General features: G+C 41.4%; 1 pseudogene; it reads right to left on the reverse strand.

Moving 5' to 3' along the window:
* Nucleotides 1-10,275: 10,275 nt before the first annotated feature.
* LOC117078459 lies at nucleotides 10,276-23,029 on the reverse strand (annotated as a pseudogene).
* Nucleotides 23,030-23,838: the final 809 nt, after the last annotated feature.

Consider the following 23,838-nt stretch of genomic DNA (forward strand, 5'->3'; position numbering starts at 1 on the left):
AATAACAAAAAAACAAGGGTCCCCTGCTTTATTAACTTCAGTACAGTGGCAAGGAACCTATCCTGATGAGTACTGGCAAATTCAGTGCACCCAAATACCCACCTTTCAGGTTTTTAAATATCTTTTAGTTTTGTAGACACCATTCTCGAATGGATAGAAGCTTTCCCCACCAGAACAGAGAAAGCTACAGAAGTGGCCAATGCACTGCCAAAAGTGATCATACCAGGATTTGACCTCCCCTGCTCCCTGCAAAGCGACAAAGGACCCTGTTTTCCTGCAACTACAACCCAATAGATAGCCCAAGCTTCGGAAATTAAATATCATCTCCACTTCTCCTGGAGGCCACAATCCACCAGCAAGGTTAATAGGACTAATCAAACTTTAAGGCAGACCCTGGCAAAACTATGCCAGGAAACTTCTGAGTCTTGGTACACTCTGTTGCCTATAGCCCTCATGAGAATATGAGTGGCATCCAAAGAAAAGACAAAACTTAGTCCTTTGGCAATAACTTCTGAGAGAACCTTCCTTACCTTAGACCTGTTTATCAAACTGGAAACCCAATCTACTATACAGTATAATCAAAATCTAAGCCAGGGACCAGGCGTGGTGATTCATGGCTGTACTGTCATCACTTTGGGAAACTGCAGGGGGCGGATCACTTGAGGTCAGGAAATCGAGACCGCATGGTGAAACCCCCGAAATACAAAAATGAGCCAGGCAAGGTGGTGGGCCTGTAATTGCAGCTACTCAGGTGGCTGAGGCAGGAGAATCTCTTGAACCTGGGAGGTGGAGATTGCAGTGAGCCAAGATTGCACCACTGCACTCTATCCTGGGAGATAGATTGACACTCTGCTATCCAAATAAATAAATAAATAAATAAATAAATAAATAAACAAAATTTAAAAATCTAAGCCCAGTACATCAGGCTATCCAGGAATATAGCAATACAATGCTGCCCTCACTGGACAAATGAAAAACATCCCGCAAGTCCTCCCTGGAGATTGGGTCCTATTAAAAACTTGGAAGGAAGGCCACCTGGGCAATCGACTTCTTCCTAAATGGAAGGGTCTTAGCAAGTACTACCAACCACCGCAATGGCTGTCAAGTTTCAAGAAATAGCAAGTCCGGCTCATATGACCAGAATTTAACTATGCAATAAACCTTTACAGGAACCAGAGTAGCTACTAATTACACCTGCCAACCCATAGAGGCTCTAAAATTTCTATTTAAAAACACAATTCCACATAAAGCCAATCTGAAAGAAAAGTAACATCTGCATTTTCTTGGTACTTGCCTGCCATACACTAAGGGCTTTTAGAGACACTGGCCTGTCTGCTGGGGAAGTAATTAACCATACTGTTAGACTATTAAACTTAACTCAGGCCTGGGCGCCATGGCTCCCACCTGTAATCCCAACACTTTGGGAGGCCGAGGCAAGCGGGTCTCTTGAGGTCAGGAGTTCAACACCAGCTGGACCAACATGGGAAAACCCCATCTCTACTAAAAATACAAAATTAGTGGAGCGTGGTGGCGCCTGCCTGTAATCCCAGCTACTTGGGAGGCTGAGGCAGGAGAATAGCTTGAACCCAGGAGGTGGAGGTTGCAGTGCACTGAGTTTGTGCCATTGCACTCCAACCTAGGCTGCAAGAGTGAAACACCATTTCAAAACAAAAACAAACGAACAAACAAAAACTTAACTCAACCTTGTTGACTTTGCATAAATACCAAAAATTGGGGATATGCCAGACGTGGGCCGTTGTAAGACTGGCCTGGCATCCTAGCACATCTCCAGGGACAAACTCACTGGCCCACAGAATGGGGATATCAGGCCCAACAGTCAATACACGTTATTAACTTCCATGGGAATCTGGAAGCATTAGCTATTGTCTGCCTTGCTCCCTTTAAAAATGCCAGTCATTAACATATTTTAAGCTTTAACTTCTGGTCCGATTTTGTTTAAAATGCTGATTTCTTACTCTCTTCCTTACAGCAATTTCAGGTCCACATGATGGTTTTGAAAGGCTTTCAACCTTGGTCTCCTATGAGCTATCTCACTTCTTGCCCACCAGTCCCGTGAACTACATGGTTCACACAGCGTTAGATCAGGCAGGAAGAGACTTTAGGGCCCAGGCTAGGTAGGGACAACGCCCCACTCAGCAGGATGCAGCTTCAGAAGAAATGACCTAGCCCTCCACCCCCCATATGATTATAGCCCTAAGATCTCTTAGAGGGGAATTGAAGCAGGGTAGGCAGTCAAGGAAGTGACCATGGCCTTGGCACACAGCAACTGTAGGGACCGTACAGCCAACACAATAAGCCTCAGCATTCACATTGTACTTAAGCTCATTCAAGCAAAGCTATCTTCAGTAGAGAATGTCCTCTGTAGAGAGCATGTGCACTTTGATTTTACCTGTCCTCAAACTGACCCTTTGCTCATTGTAAATAGTAAAAAACACACCCCTGGGTAGAGATTTAAAACGCTAATGAGACATGTGATGTATGACCAAGCATGGATGGGCATGTGCACCCAGAGGACTACCCAGAACATGTTTACTAGTAACACATCTTCCCACCTCCTTATGAATAATCATGTAAGACTCCCATAAGGGGAGTTTCCCCAGTAATAATCAATGCTGTCTCATCCTTACGAGCAGCCAGCCCTGAATCCTCTCTGTCACTCTCAGGGTGTATTCTGCAGCTAACTTTCAAAATATTCTTCTTTCCTTTGCAATAAATTACACTATGCTACATCTCCTCTCCTGTGTGCCTCTTGTTTAAATTCATTTAAACTAAGAAAGCAAGAACCAATGTATCAGAACAGCCGTCAACAACACCCCAAAATATTCTACCACTTTTGCTGATTTCATCACCTTCTGCAAACCATCATCTATTAAGCTATGAGTCTGCATATATATACCATAATACACCTCCATTTTGGAAAAGCATTATGCTGGAACAGGAAATTCTCATATTTCCAAATTCTATTTCAATTCTTCCAATCTGTGAACCCCTTTTTTGAGTTTCATACATCAGATTCTGTCACATTACTGCTAAAATTATTCACAGAGAACCAGATAAAGACACATATTATTTGGAGTAAACTTTTTTTTTTTTTTTTAGACAGGGCCTCGCTTGTTGCCCAGTCTGGAGTGCACTTTTGGGATCACAGCTCACTGCAGGCTCGATCTCCTGAGCTCAAACGATCCTCCTACCTCTGCCTCCTGAGTAGCTGGGACTACAGGTGTGCACCACCACACCCAGCTAATTTTTGTATGTTTTGCAGAGATGTGGTCTCGCCATGGTGTCCAGGCTGGTCTCATACTCCTGGGCTCAAGTGATCCTCCCGCCTCAGCTCCCCAAAGTGCTGGGATTAGAGGTGTGAGACACCGTGCCTGGCCACACACCTGTCTTTTAAAAATTCTCCAGTCATTATATGAATACATTAGAATCTGCATGTTGTTCTTGGTCTTCTCCATATTCTATCTAGTAAACCCCTTTTGTTTCATTAGCTCAATCTCAAGTCCACGTGTTTCTGAAATATCTAACACTCCTCTTCAATTTCTTCTCACAATTTCAAAAAGTTTCCTTAGTTTTCAGTGGATTTGAGGGGAACTGTATTCTAATAATGTCAAAGATAGGAAAACATTTATTTTCATTAGCTGCAATACTTTTTTCTAGTCATCCTCATAACTGAGTGACTCCCATAATTTTGATGGATTTCCACATGCATTGTACTTCATTATTGAACATTACACCACTTACCTTTGGTGCCTTAACTGTCTAAGTAATTTTAGCATAATTTACAAAAATATTTACTTTTAAATGATATAGTCCATGTAGAGTAAATGTGCTCTCTCACACATAATCAAGTAATTTATATTAATTATGGATACTTGTGTGATTTAAAATATTTAGTTATTACACCGATGTACATAAAAATTTATATAAAGATAAAAAATAAATAGTTATAAAGAGTAAAAAAATTCACACCAGGCTTCTGAACAAATCTGACTTTTAAAAACTCTTGAAAATTAATTGTTTAAAAATGAAATGAACACCAGTGTAATTTTCATAACTGCCTCAGTGAATAAAGTACAAAGTTTCTTGATAATTGCTATTTTCCGAAGAAAGAACACTTTTTTAGAAAATGTTTGATATTTGACAAAATTCCATTTCTGAAAAGTCAATATTTTAATGAATAAAATTTGCATGACCCACTTGAATGTTCTTAGAATATTGTCAAAAATTGCACAGACATGTTTGTAATTAAATCAAACTATTTTTTTTCCACCCTGTGGCACTATGGATTGCATGAGCATAGAAAGGGAACAATTGCCAGCTTCCCTCAGAAGGAAGCAGTGGCCTTCTCAGAAAATTGCAAATGAGACGTTTTCAAGTAATAGGCCTGTGGCACCCATGTGTCCCCTCCATGTGCACGACGCTCAGGGCTTTGCAGGTGCAAGGTCAAATCCTGCCTTTATTTTAAATTTTGATATATTGGTCATCGTGGATATTTGTATTAATTTTGATTTTTGAAAAATTATGGCAAACTGCTCCTCATCTTGATTACCAAGTGCCTTGTTTTCCCCTAAAATTTTATATCATTCGTCTGAAACTAGTCCTGGCCCTACCCTGCCTGCTTCCCTGCAGGCTTCTCACTGTGTGACGCCCTGGGCCACTCCCACAGGCGCCCTCCCACTCCACAGGGAGATTCTCTGCTCATTGCAACCAGAGGCACCCTGATGCATAAGATGCTGAAATGCCAGTCATGTGACCTTTTCACCATCATCTCCCCAACGTCTAGGAGAGAACCAGCACTAGAAAACCCTCAAGGAACATTTGTTGAATGAGGGAAACATCATAACGAGTGTCTGACGACTGCTTTAAGCTCCTGATGGGAAATGACTGGTGTTCCAACAAAGTGGCTTTCAAAAGTCTTTAGAATAAAGGAATTCCAGAAACACACCGCTCTTGTGGCCAGGGAAAGCAATCTCCCCAGACACAACTGTCAAGGCCACAAGGAACGTCAGACATCAGTTATCCTGGGATTGCCATTTTCCAGAGATATTACAAATGAGGCCCTAAGAAGGGAAAGACAAATCCCAGGTCATAGGCAGCTAGGGCTGGAACAGAGTCTAAGAAGCCAAATGTCCAGCTTGCCTGCTGCACAGAGCTGTTCCTTGACCAGATCCAGGAGCCTCAAGTATTTGGGGTGAGAGCCTCTATGCTTACTGAGGGAAGTATTTCGGCAAACGCACCCTCACCAGGTGCTTCCACTCTATTCTTCTAGCACAAAATACGGTTTAGCAAGTCCAGAAATGTTTTCCCCCTTGTCCAGTATTATACCGAGATAACAATCTTATACAGACAGCATAGTCCTGTAAAAATACTATATCAGGCCAATTTTACATAACAACTCCCTTTTATGTAGACAGACAGATGTTTAACATTAGATAGATATTTAACATTATATATGCATTTATACTCACACATAAGTTTGTGTGTGTGTGTGCGTGTGTGAGATCATGTGAATGCCTTTTTCTCTATACATGTGTTTTAAAGATCGTGAGAAACTGTTTGCTTTCAGCTGGCAAGGCCAGGAAAACCCTTTTCCTTCCTACCTCAGTCTTATACCAACTCTCTAAGTGATACAGGTAGGAAGCAGAGAAACTCCAGGCAGACAAGGGTGGGTCCTTGGTGAACCCACCTTCAAGCTGAAAAGCCTGAAGTGACAACTTCCATCCTATCTTGGCCACGCCCTGCCAATTGGTTCTTTCTGAATAATGTCTTTTTACCAATTGAATGTTGCCTTTTCCAAAACTACCTACGGCCCACCCTACCCCCGTCCCATGTTTGTGAAGACCCCAGATTCATCCAGTAGAGAGGAGAAGCAGCTGGACATCAGGGAGAGGTGACTTGACTTCTGACTTGATGGCTAGACGTCGGGGAGAAGCAACTTGACCTCAGAGGAGAGAGGCAGAGAGGTGATTTGACTTCAGGGGAGAGTGACCTGCCCTTCCCCTCCCCTTTTCCGCTGCCTTCTCTGCTGAGAGCTACTTTCATCGCACAATAAAATTCTCTGCACTCACCATCCTTCCATTAGTCTGCGTGACCTCATTCTTCTTGGGTACCAGACAAGAATTTGGGACCCACCGAGTATGGGTACCCAAAAAGGCTGTCGCACTGGCCCTTTGCCTTTGCTGACAGAGGACAGCCACCCCCGCAATGAGGCAAAGGTCCCACTAAGCTGATAATACACTGCTGTCCGTGGATGGCGGAGCTAAGAGAGCATTGTAACACGCACTCTCAGGCCTTGGGGTTGCAGGCAGTCCACCAGGATGGTGCCATAGCGCCTGCATGGAGTTTGCTCCTGCCAGTGCCAAAGCAGCTGGCCAGTTGCCACACTCACTTGCCTATGTGCTGCCTCCCATGAGGGTTGGGGTGCAGCGGACCCAAGGAAAAGGTGTTTGCTCCTGCTGGTGCCAAAGTGGCTGGGCACCCCTGTCATGAGTCCTGTGAAGGAGTCAGGAAAGTATCCTGCATCATAAACTTATGTCCCAAACTAGTCCTTACGGATCTTGAGCTCCTTTCCTTCCCACCATGTGACACCATTACTTTGCATTGATGACATTATGCTGATTGGGCAGGACCTAGCAAATACTCTAGACACACTGGTAACATACTAACATGACAATCTAAGTATCAATTCGCACAAAAAAATCAGGGGCCTTTTACTTAGTAAAATATTTAGTGGACAAGTGCTCAGAGGCATGTCAGCATAGTATTTATCAGGTGAACGGCAAGTTGGTACATCTCACCCTTCCTGCCACTCAAAGGGGACAGGCAAAATAGTGGGCCTCCTTAGGTTCTGATTATGGTAACATGTACCTCATTGAGGTGTGCTGCTGTCACTTACCTGCTAATGACTGGAAAATCTGCTACTTCTGAGTTTGGTCTAGTACAAGAAAAAGCTCTTTGAACCCACACCTATGGCTCCGAGGGGGGTTCCTTATGAACAGAGTTGTCTCAAAACAAACAATAAAAAAATCTCTAGGCCTGGCTTACTTACTATTTTTTCTTTATAATGGGCTGGCAGCACCTGTATTCGTTTTCTATTGCCACATAACAAATTACCCCAAATTGGGCAGCCTAAAACAACACACATTTATTACCCACAGCTCTGCAGATCAAGACCGGGAAGGCTCAACTGGCCTCTCTGCTGAGTGTCTCCCAAGGCCAACTCAAAATGTCAGGCCAACTGGGTGCTGATGTGGAGACTGCGGAATAATCCATTTCTAAACTTATTCAGGTTACTGCCCATTTAGATCTAGTTCCTTAAGGTGGTAGGAATGTGGTTCCCATTTCTTTGCTGGCTGTCATCCAGAAACTGCACTAAATACCTAGAGCCACTCTATACCTTCTTGGGAGCATGGCTTTACCCTCAAAGCAGGCCTGCTGTGTCACATCCTTCTTGTGCTTTGACTCTCTTACCTCTTCTTCTGCTCCTTGGTAAGGAAAATGCTGTACTTCTCAAGGATTACCCTGCCAGGTCTGGCCCACCCGCACCACATTCACGTCTCAGGGTCAACTGACTTGAGACATTAATTATCCAGCAAAATCCAACCATAGCAATACTTGGATTAGTGCTTGATCGAGTACATAGGAGAGGGGAGTCTGGGGAATCAGACTACAGCTGTCTCAGCTCGAGCTGCTATCACAGAATACCACAGACTGGATGGCTTCATCACCAGACATTTCTTTCTCACCGATCTGGAGGCTAGAAGTCCAAGATCAGGGTGCCGGCATGCTCAAATTCTGGTGAGGTTCCTCTTCCTGGCTTGCAGTCAGCCACCTTGCTGCATCCTCACCTGTTGAAGAGGCATGGAAGAACAAATTCCCTTTTCTCTAATTATAAGGGCACTAATCTCATCATAGGGACCCAAACATCATGATCACATCTAAACCTAATTACCTCCGAAAGGCTCCACCTCCAAATATCGTCCCATTGGGAGTCAGGGTTTCAACATATGAATTCTCAGAGGACACAAATATTCAGTCTGTTCATAATGCCTGCCTACCACAAAAGCCAGAAGTGGACAGCTGTGTAGTCCTGAAGGACAGTGGTGAAGGGAAATCCTCCCAGAGGGAAGAACGTTGAGCAGTGCTCCTGTGTGGAGGAGAGATGGCCAGGCCTATGAGATATCTGGGTCTCATGAGAGTTCTCAGTAAAGGGTAACCTCAGCAAAGCAGAATTTTAATAATTTGAAGGATAAGGTACTTATTATCTAGATATTAATCAGCCTCTTTCCCCAACATTTGTGTCATAACCTCATGGGCTCACAAAGTGGCCAAGGTGACAGGGATAGAGATTATGCTTCAGTAGCATGGACTTCCATTCACCAAGGCCAACCTGGCTACAGTTGATAGAGACATGAGACAGTCAAGGATTCCTGGTGAAACCTGCCTTCAAGCCTAAAACGGCCTGAAGGTTGAAAAACCAGACTGCTGGTCCCAAATGTAACCCGCGGTCCACAGGGAGAATCGCCACTGTTTGCTTGCCCTTTTCCAACTGATTCTTTCTTAATAATGGTGACACGTGTACTGGGGGAAGGATGTGGAGCCACAGGAAGTTTGCACCTAGTGCAGGGGTGGTGGTGGGGAGCCTGGTCTCTTCGGTTCCTGTGTGGTGGCCCAGAATCAATCTGTGAGATGGAGGCCTGTTAGCAGGACTCCCTCCCACTTTGCTGAGAGTCCTTTTTCCCTTCCTATTTTTCCTTTTCAACCAATAAATTCAGCTCCTCACCCTTCAATGTGTCCCCGAACCTAGTCTTCCCTGTTCGTGTGACAAGAACTCAGTTTTAGCTGAACTAAGGAGCAAAATTCTGCAACATAGTCATTGCTGAGAGTACAATCTTCTAGAACAGAGGGCAACACCGAGTCTCTTATATGGCACCTATCTCCAGCGTGATTAGCCAGTTACCGGATGGCAGGTGATTACACTGGACCACTACGGAAGGGACAGGACTGTGTTCTGCTCAAATAGACACTTATTCTGAATATGGATCTTCCTTCCCATCCACAGTAATTTCAGAAAATAAACATTTGTGCACCTAGAAAATGCTTTATTTACCATCATGGTATCCCACACAGCATCACCTCCAAACAAGGCACTCACTTTCCAGAAAATAAAGTGCAGTTATGGCCCCATGCTCATGGGAAATCACTGGTCTTATTATTTATATCTCCCTATCCCCCATCATCTTTTTAAAGACATGATACTGCCTTGGCCTCATAGTTCTTTGATTCCAAATCAGCCTCCCAAATTGTCCCCCATTATGTTAAAGTGACTGGATCAACAGAAACGTGGAATGACCTTGTACAACTCAGTTACACTGCTAACTAGGTGGCAATACCTTGCAGGTCTAAGAAATTACTTTTAGGAAGCAGTGTTTGCTGTATATCTGCATCCAACATAGCCTGCTTTTTCTCCAGTTGTCAGGATTCATTAGTCTTAGAATGAAGGGGTATAACTGGGAGTGTCCTACTCTCTATTTACCTCAGTGATCCACTGGAATAAATGCTTCCTGTCCTTCCTACTTTAGGCTCTCCTGAACTAGAAGTCTTAGTTCCAAAGGAAGAAATGCTTTCGACAAGGGACACAACAGTGACTCCACTGAAAACAGATTGATGCTGCCACCTGGCCATTTTGGTCTCTTTAGCATCTTCTATCTAGAGGCAAAGGAGGGGGTCATCTACTGGCTGGGGTGACAAACCTGATGACCAAAGGGGGATTAATTGTACTACACCAGGGGCTAAAAAAGAGTATGTCTGATACATCTAGAGAGCTTCTTAGTCCTCCCATGTTTATTACACTTAACGGAAAATTACAGCAACCCAATCCAGGCAGGATATCTAATGGTCCAGACTGTTCAGTAATGAAGGTTTGAACCATCCTGCCAGACCAAGCATCATGACCAGCTGACATGCTATCTCAGGGCAAAAGGAATGAGAAATGGAGAGAAATACCAGCTACAACAATGTGAGCTGCTGCAGAAATCAGGACTGTAATACTAAATACCTTGGTGAGTTATTAACTCATGCCCCTCCTCAAGCAAAAGAACAAACAAACAACAAAAGTGCGGCTTTTATTAACAGAGATTTATTAAATATAAAAAGCTCCCTCCTTTTTTCTTAGCTTTTGGAAGGCAATTCTCTTCACTTCAAAATTATAGGAAGTTTCGGCAAGAACCTATTCCATCCTACAGCATTTCCTTGGTCTTTGCACTAACACAATTATTTTTTTCTCATGTGCTTAACTTTTCTGAGATGGCAGTGGGAATCTATTTCTTTAAGTGCCTTCTCGAGTTGGTGAATTAAGACAACTTTTTAAAACCTGAAATGAAAGAGGTATTCCATTAACCAGAGGATATCTACAGCATCTATGAGATGTAAGAGGTAGAGTGGATACAAAATAGAATTTACCATCTACATGCAAATAGAAAATGCATCCTCATGGAAAGATACAAACTAGAAAAATACAAAGTGAGTCAACTGAGGGCCCACATCCACTCCCAGATTATGATAAATTTGGAAGGCTCCATGGCATTGGAAGAAAGTGTGAGAATAAGATAATACCAACTTAAATGCCTGCGGAAATAGCCTGAAGTATGATCTAGGGCCGGCCCTGAAGTAAGTGCCTTATTTCAACCCACAGGTATATCCCACTGATGCTCAGCTTCTAAGAAATTATTGCATAGAGCAAGAGGACATGACAGGTGGTATTCTGAGCTTAAGAAATATCTCAAATAGAGCTTAAGAAATATGATACAACAAAACCACCTTCTTCCCTTGATGACACTATGCATGCATATGGAAATCAAGGAGGACGATATAAGTAAAAAACACACATACACCACAGATCCCTGGAACTCATTGCTGGAATACTAGCTCCTGCCACATTATTAAGCCCAGATAGAACATTTGACAAGACGTTATCCTGTTGTGGTTGGCCATTTTCCATCCTCGCTTCATGGACATGGTGATTGACAGTAGCATCTGGAAACCAAATAAAGAGGTTGAGCTGTGAGGTAAGTGCATTATGCCAACCACACATGTATATATCCCTCTGATGCTCAGTTTTTAGGAATTTATCAAAGAAAGCAGGGAGGATAAGCCAGGTGGCTAACGACACCTCCCAAATTGAGGCTAGGAAAGAATATACAACAAAATTACCTTCTACCATTCATGAAAATATGCCTGCTTAGAGAAACCAAGTAGGCCAGTACAACTAATAAGCAGACATACACAGATCCCTAGTACTCGTGGATGAAATTCTAGCTGCTGCCATATTACCAAGCCATGGTGGAGCAGTTGATGAGACGTTATCAGGGGCTGGTTGATCGTTATTTATCTTCTCTTCACAGATGTTGTGAATGACTGCAACATCTGGAAACCAAATGAAGTGGTTGAGCTGTGAGGTAAGTGCATTATATCAACCAAAGAGGCATACCTCTCTGATGCTCAGTGTCTAGGGAATTATCTCATAAAGAAGGAGGATATACCAGTTAGCAATCTGAGAAAACCAAGTAGGACAGTACAACTGAATAAGCAAACATACGCTGATCCCTGGTACTCATGGCTGGAATACCAGCTGTTGCCAAATAAGTAAGTCCCGGTAGAAGAGTTGACAAGACGTTATTAGGTAATGGTTGGTTATTTTCCATCCTCTCTTCATGGACACTTTGAGTGACGGTAGCATCTGAAAGCCAAAGGAATAGGTCGAGCTGTGAGGTAACTGCATTATGTCAACGCCACAGGTATATATATCCCTCTGAGACTCAGTTTTTAAGAAATTGTTCCATAATACAGGTGGTGATCTGAGACCCCTCAAATTTAGGCTAGAAAATATAATATGACAAAACCACCATCTTCCCTGCATGACACTGCATGTGTATGGAAACCAAGTAGGACAGTACAACTACTAAACAAACATGCGCTGATCCCTGGTACTCTTGGGTGGAATGCCAGCTCCTGCGAAATTCATAAGCCCTGATGTAACAGTTGACAAGAATGTATCAGGTGCTGTTTGGTCATTTTTTGTCTTTTCTCCACAGACATTGTGAGTGATGGTAAAATCTGAAAACCACATGAAGAGGTTGAGCTGTGAGGTAAGTGCATTTTGTCAGCCCTACAGGTATATACCTCTGATGTTCAGTTTCTAGGAAGTTATCTAAGAAAGCAGGGGAGGCTATGCCAGGTGGCCAACTGAGATCCCTCAAATGGAGGCTAGGAAAGAATACTACAAAACCACCTTCTACCCTTCATGAAAATATGTATGCATATGGAAATCAAGTGTGACAGTACAACTAATTAATAGACATACAGAGATCCCTGCTACTCATGGATGGAATACCAGCTGCTGCCATATGAACAAGCTGCGGTGGAACAGTTGACTCAACATTATCAGTTTGGCATTGGCCATTTTCCGTCGCCTCTTCATGGACATTGTGTGTGATGGTAGCATCTGGAAACAAAAGGAAGAGGTCAAGCTGTGATGTAAGTGCATTATGTCAGTCCCACTGGTATATCCCACTGATGATCAGTTTCTAGAAAATTATCCCATAAAGCAGGATAATACATCATATGATGATCTGAGGCCCCTCAAGTTGAGGTCAGGAAAGATAATTCACAAAACAATCTTCTTCCCTTCATGACACTATGCATGCATATGGAAACCAAGAAGGACAGTGCAAGAAAAAAACATACCTACACAGATCCCGGTTACTCACTGCAGGAATACCAGTTCCTGCCATATTAATAAGCCCAGACAGAACATTTGACAAGACATTATCCTGTTGCAGTTGGCCATTTTGCATCCTTTCTCCGTGGACATCGTGATTGACGGTGGCAACTGAAAACCAAATGAAGAGGTCGAGTTGTAAGGTAAGTGCATTTTGCCAACCCGACAGGTATACACCTCTGAGGCTCAGTTTCTAGGAAATTATCACATAAAGCAGGAGGATACACCAGGTGGTGATCTGAGCCCCCACAAATTCAGCTCATGAAAGACAATACAATAAAACTACATTCTTCCATTTATGACACTGCATGCATATGGAAACGAAGTAGGATAGTACAACTAGTAAACAAACATACACTGATCCCTGGCACTCAGGGGTGGAATACCAGCTCCTGCCAAATTAATAAGAGTTGACAAGACGTTATCAGGACTGGTTGGCTGTTACTTATCTCCTCTTCACGGACATTGTGAGTGACGCTAGCATCTGGAAAACAAACATAGTGGATGAGCTCTGAGGTAAGTGCAGTATGTCAATCCCACAGGGATACCCCTCTGATGCTCAGTATCTAGGAATTTATCTCATAAAGAACTAGGATATACTAGGGAGCCCTCTGAGAACCCTCAAATTGAGGCCAGAAAACATAATATGACAATACCACCTTCTTCCCTTGATGACAATATGCATGAATATAGAAACCAAGTAGGACACTACAACTAGTAAACAAACATACACTGATCCCTGGTACTCATGCCCAGAATACCAGCTGCTGCCAAGTAATAACCACTGGTTGAACAGTTGACAACACGTTATTAGGTTGGGGTTGGTCATTTTCCATCTTCTCTTCATGGAAATTGTGAGTGACTTCATTGGAAAACAAATGAAGAGAGTGAGCTGTGAGGAAGTGCATTATGTCAACCCCACAGGTATATCCTTGTGATGCTCAGCTTCTAAGAAATTACTGCATAAAGCCGGAGGACATCACAGTTGGTGATGTGACATCCCTCAAATTGAGCGCACGAAAGATAATACAACAAAACCTCCATCTCCTTTTCATGGCACTATGTATGCATATGAAAACCAAGTAGGACAGCACAACTTATAAGTGGACATACAGAGATCTCTGGCACTCATGGCTGGAATAGGAGCTCCTGCCATATTAATAAGCCCTGTGGGACCAGTTGACAAGACGTTATCAGGTTGGGGTTGGCCATTTTCCATCTTCTCTTCAGGGACATTGTAAGTGACGGTAGCATCTGGAAGCCAAATGAAGAGGCTGAGCTGTTAGTTAAGTGTGTTATGGTAACCACACAGGTATATCTCTCTGATGCTCACTTTCTAGGAAATTATCTAAGTAAGGAGGGAGGATATGCCAGGTGGCCATCTGAGACCCATCAAATTGAGACTAGTAAAGAATATACAACAATATCACCTTCTTCCCCTCAGTACAATCTGGAAACCAAACGAAGAGGTTGAGCTGTAAGGTAAGCGCATTATCAGCCCCACAGGTATATCCCTCTGATGCTCAGTTTCTAGGAAATTATCAAGAAAAGCAGGGGAGGACATGCCAGGTGACCATCTGAGACCTCTCAAATTGAGCATAGGAAAGAATATACAACAAAACTGACTTCTACCCTTCACGAAAATATGCATGCTTATTGAAAACAACTATGACAGTACAACTAATTAGCAGACGTACACAGATCCCTGATACTCGTGGATGGAGCTGCAGCCATATGACCCAGCTGTGGTGGAACAGTTGACAAGACATTATCAGTTTGGGGTTGATAGTTTTCCATCCTCTCTTCACGGACATTGTGAGTGATGGTAACATCTGGAAACCAATGGAACAGGTTAAGCTGTGAGGTAAGTGCATTATGAAAACCTCACAGGTATATCCCACTGATGCTCAGTTTCCAGGAAATTATCCAATAAAGCAGGAAAATATATCATGTAATGATCTGAGGCCCCTAAATTTGGGGCCAGGAAAAATAATTCAACAAAACAACCTTCTTCCCTTCATGACACTACGCTTGCATATGGAAGCCAAGGAGGACACTACAACTAATAAACAAACATGCACAGATCCCTGGTACTCATCGCTGGAATACCAGCTTCTGCCATATTAATCAGCCCTGATAGAACATTTGACAAGATGTTATCCGTTTACAGTTGACCATTTTCCTTCCTCTCTTCATGGACATTAGGATTGACGGTAGCACGCGGAAACCAAGTGAAGAGGTTGAGCTGTAAGGTAAGCGCATTATGTCAGTCCACAGGCCTATCTGTCTGATGCCCAGTTTCTAGGAAATTATCTAAAAAAGCAGGGAAGGATATGCCGGGTGGCCATCTGATACCCCTCAAATTGAGGCTAGGAAAGAATATACTACAAAACCACCTACCACAATTCATGAAAATATGCCTGCTTATGGAAACCAAGTAGGACAGTACAATTAATAAGCAGACATACACAGATCTCTCGTACTCATGGACGAAATTCCTGCTGCTGCCATAGCACCAAGCCATGGTGGAGCAGTTGACAAGATGTTATCAGTTGCTGGTTGGCTGTTATTTATCTTCTCTTCATGGATGTTGTGAGTGACTGCAGCATCTGGAAACCAAATGAAGTGGTTGAGCTGTGAGGTAAGTGCATTATGTCAGCTGCACAGGCATACCCCCCTGATGCTCAGTATCTAGGAAATCATCTCATAAAGAAAGAGGATACACCAGTTAGCAATCTGCAATCTGAGAACCCTAAAATTGAGGCCAGAAAAGATAAAACAACAAAATTACCTTCTTCCCTCATGACACTATGCATATAGTGCATAGTGGAAACCAAGTAGAACAGTATAACATGTGAGCAAAGTTACACTGATCCCTGATACTCATGTATTGAAATATCAACTGTTGCCATATTAATAAACGCTGGTGGAACTGTTGTCGCGACATTACCGGGTGCTGGTTGGCCATTTTTTATCTTCTCTTCATGGACATTGTGAGTGACGCTAGCATCTGGAAACCAAATGAAGAGGTTGAGCTGCAAGATAGGCGTGTTTTGTCCCATCCTCCCCCAGAGGGACAGCTATGTATTCATCAGTTTCTAGGGAATTATTTATTTCATGAAACAGAAGGATTTACCACGTGGAAATCTCAGATCTTGCAAATAGAGATCAGGTAGGTAATACAATAAAACTAACTTCTTACCTCTTGGCATAATGAATACGTGCAGTAAAGAAGTGCGACAGCAGAATAAACATTCACAGGTTTTTGTACTCATCATTTTGTGTCACCTTGCTGTCCTTTACATTTCTCATTTGATATTATTTGTATAGTTCACCTATAAATGCCATGCTGTGTGCAGCAGGAAGCCAGACTAAGTGACCCTCCTTAACTTGCCTCCTTTCTACTTCAAATATTCTGAGAAAATAGACGTGGCTATTGGAGTTGAACACTCTTATCTCCACTCAATCATCACACATCTGTGTTTTTATATGATTCTATAGATCCTGACCTTTTGTCTAGAAAAAGTGACTTTCTTTTCACTCCAGGTCTGATGCCTCTTTCATTTATTCATCATCTGTGGCAGGCAGCATGCCAGGAGCTGGGGATCAGCAGTAAACAGCCCAGAGAGCAATGTTCCCTGCCCGTGTGGAGCTCACATCCTCATGGGGCAGTCAGACAGTACATGCACAATGAGGAAATGAAACAAGCAGCATTGGGCTGGTTTGGAAAAGCAGTCCACAGGTCCGTGGGAGAGAGCAGCAGAGGGAGCCTCAGGGGAGACTGCTGGTTTGACAGTGCCTTCTGAAGAGGTGCCGTTGGGCAGGGCTTGGAGGAAGAAGCAGAGCTTCCTGTGTAGAGGCAGAGGGAGAGTTCCAGGTTGCGGTGAGGCCAAAGGTAGGGGATGGAGTGGGGATGGACCGGGCACTACAGAGCTGAAGGACAGAGGCAGAGAGAGCCAGGAGGAAATGGATGGGACCTGTGTTAGGAGAGGGTGATAGAGGCCAGGCCGTGCAGAGGCTTGCAGACCAAAGCCAGTTCAGGGTCTGTTCTGAGTGCTTAGGAGAGTTGAGGATGGGTTTTCAGGAGGGACATGGCGTGATGTGATCTACACACTGACATAATTATCTAGCCACAGGGTTAGAGAGTATGTGATAGATGAGTGAAGATTAGAAAAACAGAACTAAGAAGGTATTCTACTAGCTTGGAGAGAGATCATGGCAGTGTGCATTGGAGGGATAGACAGAAATGGTTGGAGGCAGAATTTATACTGGGCATTGACTGCTGGACTTGCTAAGAGATGGGAAATGAGAGAGTAATAAAAGAATCATAAGATAACTCATAAGTGACTTTAAGTATTTTGACGTGAACTACTAAGTAAAAGTACATCAGGGGTGTTCAGGAGGTGTTAGGAAACTGACTATGAGAGCCGAGTGCTGCCAACTCTTCCTGAATCTGCTTCAGTGACCTTATGTTGAGAGTTTGAACTAGGCCATGGTGGGATTATATGCACTATGGATAGCTGCAAACTCTAAAAACCAGGACTTCTAAATCCCCTATACCTGTGAACATCTGGTTGTTACACTTTTGTGGATGTTTCACTTAATGGACAGTATCTTTAACTGAAATCGTGAAGACTAAAAGTAGAGTATTTTTGGAGAGAGGGAGGTCAGAAATTTGAACATGTAGGGCCAGTTGAATTTTAGATGCCTATTAGACACCCAGTAGAGATACCACGTGTGTAGTTGCATTTGAGTCTGGATTTCAGGAGCAAGTTGTAGTCTAGAAGTATAATGGTGAGAGCTTTTTTAGTGTGAATCATTTAAAATTTTAAGACAGCATGGCATCACCTAAGGATATAGTACATTGAAGGGAAGAGAGCCTAGGATCATGCTAAATATCTGAAATATTAGAGGTGGGAAGGCAGGGGAGAAAAAAAAAAAGGAGAAGAAAAATGAGTCTCAAGTAACATGGTAAGAAATCCAGGTATCTGGGGACCCAAGAAGCTTTCCGTGCAGGAGGAAGTAAACAACTGTGTCACATGTTGCTGAGACATTAATGCCAAAATGCAACAAACACTGGTGACCTTGATGATAGTAGTTTCATGGAGTACACTAAGAAGCCAGACTGCATTGGGTTAGAGCAGAGTGTGAGGACAGACAGAAAGTGAGCAGACACATCCTCTTGTTGAGCCCACCATCTCCTTCTGCCCCAGGAACCTGCTTCATTCATCTAACACAGCAACTCCAAATTGTTGCACCTAATTAGAACCTTGCCCTTCCACTTGCAAATGGGCTCATATCTGTTCATCCCTCAAGGACATGACTACAAATGTCCTTTGACATGGTTGAGGCCCAGAGACTGCATTCCCCTACACCTTCCTGTTTGTCTAGTCACAGGGACATACTCTTCCTTCTCTTAGATGAAGAGTGTCTCTTGGATTTTCTGGAATGTTTCTTTTTGCTTTGAAGCCCTGTTGCAACTTGATTTACTTCATCACCCCTCATTTGCTGAAAAAAATCAGTGAAAATATTCCATTAAGGTCAAATCCAACCATTGCAAAGTCACAGTCTTCATATGCATACACAGCCATCCATTTATATAGTTAATATAAAGTTTTAGTCACAGGTCAAAGATTTATCATCACTCAACACACGAGATGCTCTCAGAAGAGGCAAGCTAATTTTAATCTAGTCTCAGTGAAACAAGGAAAGGTAAAATACAAGGTGTTATCCAAAGTCAAACATGGTACAGTCATGATTAATCAGAATGCTTGGGGAATGAGTGGTTTTCATCAACCAAAGGAATAAACACATGATTAGCTCTCTAATGAAGTAGGCATCATTTTGTCTCAGCCCTGTTAGGGGACAAAAAAAAGTCTTTCTTATCTTTCAGTGCTTTAAAGCTACATATTAACAAATACTGATTAATACTTTATTAGATGATACATATAGATAGTGAAGGGTAGGATAGATCGATCTATCCTACCCTTCACTATCTATATGTATCATTAGGTATATCATATAGATATATACAGATATCATTATATCTATATGCATCACTGTCTGTATTTATCTATATGCTTAATCCCCAAGCATTCTGATTAATCATGAGTGTGCCATGTGTGACTTTGGATAAAACTTATATTTTACCTTCCCTTGTTTCACTGAGACTAGATTAAAATTAACTTGCCTTTTCTGAGAGCATCATGTGTGTTGAGTAATGATAAACCTTTTTTTCCAATATGTTGATGTAGGAGTCAGGCAGGGGTAGGGCATGCTTTGCAATGTTGATGGTAGATAAAACATGAAATTCAAGGGTATTGTAGGTTAACTAAAAGCTGTTTTCAACAAAGGATAACCCAAGAATATGCTCCTGACTACCAGAAGTACCAAGAAGAGCTGGTACTACTTCTACTGAAAGTATTCCAAAAAATTGAAAAGGAGGGACTCCTACCTAACTCATTTTATGAGGCTAGCATCATCTTGATACCAAAATCTGGCAGAGATACAACAAAAAAAGAAAACTTCAGGCCAGTATTCCTCATGAACATCGATGCAAAAATCCTCAATAAAATACTGGAAAACTGAATCAACAGCACATCAAAAAGCTTATTCACCATGATCAAGTTGGCTTCATCCCCAGGATGCAGGGTCGTTTCAGAATAGGCAAATCAATGAATGTAATTCATTACATAAACAGAACTAATGATAAAAATCACATGATTATCTCAATAGATGCAGAAAAGGCCTTTGATAAAATTCAACATCCCTTTATATTAAAAGCTCTCAATAAACCAGGTACTGAAAAAAATACCTCAAAATAATAAGAACCATATATGACAAACCCACAGCCAATATCATGCTGAATGGGAAAAAGCTGGAAGTATTCCCCATGAAACTTCCACAAGACAAGGATGCCCTCCCTCACCATTCCTATTTAACATAGTATCAGATGTTCTGGCCACGGCAATCAGGCAAGACAAAGAAATAAGAGTATTCGAATAGGGAGAGAGGACGTCAAATTATCTTTGTTTGCAGATGACATGACCCTATATCTAGAAAATCCATCATCTCAGCCCAAAAGTTTCTTAAGCTGATAAACAACTTCAGCAAAGTCTCAGGATACAAAATCCATGTGCAAAACTGCTAGCATTCCTATACACCAAAAACAGGCAAGCAGAGAGACAAATCATGAATGAACTCCCATTCACAATTACTACAAAAAGAATAAAGTACCTAGGAATACACTAAGAAGGGAAGTGAAGTACCTCTTCAGAGAGAACTACAAACCACTGCTCAAGGAAATCAGAGAGGACACAAATAAGTGGAAAAACATTCCATGCTCGTGGATAGGAAGAAACAATATCGTGAAAATGGCCATACTGCCTAAAGTAATTTAGAGAGTCCATGCTATTCCCATTAAACTACCATTGACATTCTTCACAGAGTGAGAAGAAGCTATTTTAAAATTCATATGCAACCAAAAAAGAGCCAGAATAGGCAAGACAATCCTAAGCAAAAAGAACAAAGCTAGAGACATCACACTACCTAACTTCAAACTATACTACAGGGCTGCAGTAACTGAAACAGCATTTTCCTGGTACAAAAACAGATACATAGACTAATGGAACAGAATAGAGAACTCAGAAATAAGACCGCACAGTGATAACCATCTGTTCTTCGACAAACCTGACAAAAAAAAAGCAATGAGGACAGGATTCCCTATATAATTAATGGTGCTGTGAGAACTGGCTAGCCATATGCAAAAATTGAAAGTGGACCCCTTACACCTTATACAAAATACAAAATCCTTACACCTTATACAAAAATTAACTCAAGATGGATGAAAGACTTAAATGTAAAACCCAAAACTATAAAAACCCTAGAAAAAATATAGGCAATACTATTCAGGACATAGGCACGGGCAAAGATTTCATGACAAAAATGTCAAAAGCAATGGCAACAAAAGCAAAAATTGACAAACAGGATCTAATTAAACTAAAGAGCTTATGCATAGCAAAATGAACTATAATCAGAGTGTACAGACAACCTACAGAATGGGAGAAAACTTTTGCAATCTGTCCATCTGACAAAGGTCTACTATCCAGACTCTACAAGAAACTTAAACAAATTTACAAAAGAAAAGCAACCCCATTAAAAAGTGGACAAAGGACGTGAGCAGACAGTTCTCAAAAGAAGACATTCACGCAGCCAAAAAACATATGAAAAAGAAAGCTCAACATCACTGATCATTATAGAAATGCAAATCAAAACCACAACCACATAATATCTCTTGCCAGTCAGAATGGCGATTATTAAAACATCAAGAAACAACAGATGCTGGCAAGGTTGTGGAGAAAAAGGAATGCTTTTACACTGTTGGTGGGAGTGTAAATTACTTCAACCATGTGGAAGACAGTGTGGTGATTCCCCAAAGATCCACAGGCAGAAATATAATTTGATCCAGCAATCCTATTCCTGGGTATATACCCAAAGAAATATAAATCATTCTATTATAAAGACACATGCACGCATATGTTCATTGCAGCACTATTCACAATAGCAAAGACGTGGAATCAACCCAAATGTCCATCAATGATAGACTGGATAAAGAAAATGTAGTACATATACACCATAAAATAACATGCAGCCATAAAAAGGAATGAGATCATGTCTTTGTAGAAACATGAATAGAGCTGGAAGCCTTTAACCTCAGAAAAGTAATGCAGGAATAGAAAACCAAACAGTGCATGTTCTCACTTATAAGTGGGAGCTGAATGATGAGAACACATGGACACTTGGGTGGGTGGGGGGCAACACACACTGGGGCCTGTTGCAGGGAGGGGTAGTGGTAGGGAGACCATCAGGAAGAATAGCTAATGGATGTTGGGCTTAATACCAGGTGATGGGTTGATAGATCCAGCAAAACCACGATGGCACACATTTACCTATGTAACAACTGCACATCATGCATATGTACCTTACAACATAAAAGCTGAAAAACAAAGAATATGCTCCTGCATTAAATTTTAATAAAATTTATATTTTATATTAATAATAAATGTATTATATTTATTATACAAATTTATTGTTTAAAAATTTTACATTATTTATTAATAATAAATATAACAACAAACACATTTGTATTTATTATATAAATTTTATTACATATAGTATTTAATAAAAATGTTTACATATAATGTTGATTTAAAAATTTTCCGAACTATTTTCATTCCTATAAAATAGGGGCTTAGAATCTGTGAAAACATTTTTACCAGACATTTACTACCCTCCAGGTACTGTTCTAAATGCTTTACATGTATTAACTCAATCCTTGGCCAATCCCTATGAGTGAGGTGTGATTCTTATCTCTATTGTTAAAAAAGAGAAAATAAAGGCACAGAAAATTGAGGAAAAGTTTAATTAATTGAGGAGTTTTGGGAATGTGGTGGAATAAGTTTAGTCTGGTTTTGTTACAGAAGAGATTATTGCCTATCTGTGTCCTTATGCCAATGGTCTCATCCACAACTGCAGATACAATCTATTTTGTCTTCATGTTTTAATTGTGGAGTTAGTATGTCTCTCTCATACACAATACAAAACTCATATTAAGATCTCCTTTAGGACAGTCCAATTATGGCAACAGCACCTAGTGCTTCATATTCCATGAGGAATACTTAGTCATTTTTTAGATAGAGCACTAGAGACTTGGATAACAGAAACAGAGACTGTAGACTGTAATCTCAATATGAAAGGAGTTATTTTGGGGAGTGGGAAAAAATACAGACTCTGGAATCAGAAAGGTATGCGTTCAAACCCTGGCTCTATCTCCTATCATGTGTCACTTGGGGCAAGCCATTTGATCATTGTCAGCCTTGATTTCTTACTAAAGGGATATAGTAATACATATCTGCAGAACAATTATGAGCATTAAATGTGATAATTAAAAACATCAGTTCCTTGCACAATGAATCCACTCTTGGATCAAAAAATTCCCATTTTATGTTCACATAAGAATTCCTGTGTCATGTTTTTTTCATTAAATCAAGAGAATTAACACATATAGTTCATATTTCTTTTCAATGAGAAAATAATTATATTAAGAACGTCACAATTAGGGCAGAAATAGAAAGAGTTATCTTACCTGCCCATCATTTGTAACACATAGCCAACAGTATGAAGTTCTTCAGGTGGAGTTGGTTGACTCGTTTAAAGTGGAGAAGCCTGCATCTGCAAATAGTCCTCATAATTAACTATGTGTGTTACTAGAACACTTTGATTTATAACTGGAACATAACTGGCACATGAATCGGTACTATACAGCTGAAATATATGATCCTCTTGAGAGTACATGATCACAGACTGTCTTAGCAAAGTGTGCCTTGGTACCAGACTTTAGAATCTCATATCCAGAATATATATCATGTTCCGTGATCCAGATTCATCTCCCTCTATCTAGGTCATGACTCAGTCCACCATCACTACTTCCTATAAGTTCACACCACTAGGTTAAACAATTTCCTTATGCCTCCAGCTCAGTTTGAGAATGGGCTGACCCTCCTTATACCACCATCCCAACTAAAAATTTAATTCTAAATATTAATACTTTAATATTTAGAATGCCAATTTTCACTGAATTCTACAAGTTCATTTTTTAAAATTTAAAGAGAATATGTATTAATGAGCACATACACTGTCCTAGATATCCTACCTGCCCATCATTTATAAACACACAGTCAAAAGTATAAAGTTCTTCAGGTGGAGTTGGCAGATTTGTTTGAAGTGGAGGAACCAGCATCTGCAGATAGTCCTGATAGCTAACTATGTGTGTGTGACTAGAACACTCGGATTAAAAACTAGAACAAAACTGGCAAAGAAATTGACACTATTCTCCCCATTGAAAGAGTGTAGGCTCTGTGGCATTCTCTTATCATCCAGAGAACGTTGAGTAGTGGGCCTAACTCCCTTTGGATAACTTGCTGAAATCTATAGATATTTTTCCCTGTTTGAAAAGTACCCTTACACACAAACTTGGTGTA

The sequence above is a fragment of the Trachypithecus francoisi genome, unplaced genomic scaffold, assembly GCF_009764315.1.
Source record: "Trachypithecus francoisi isolate TF-2019V2 unplaced genomic scaffold, Tfra_2.0 Lachesis_group6, whole genome shotgun sequence".
Lineage (NCBI taxonomy): Eukaryota > Metazoa > Chordata > Mammalia > Primates > Cercopithecidae > Trachypithecus > Trachypithecus francoisi.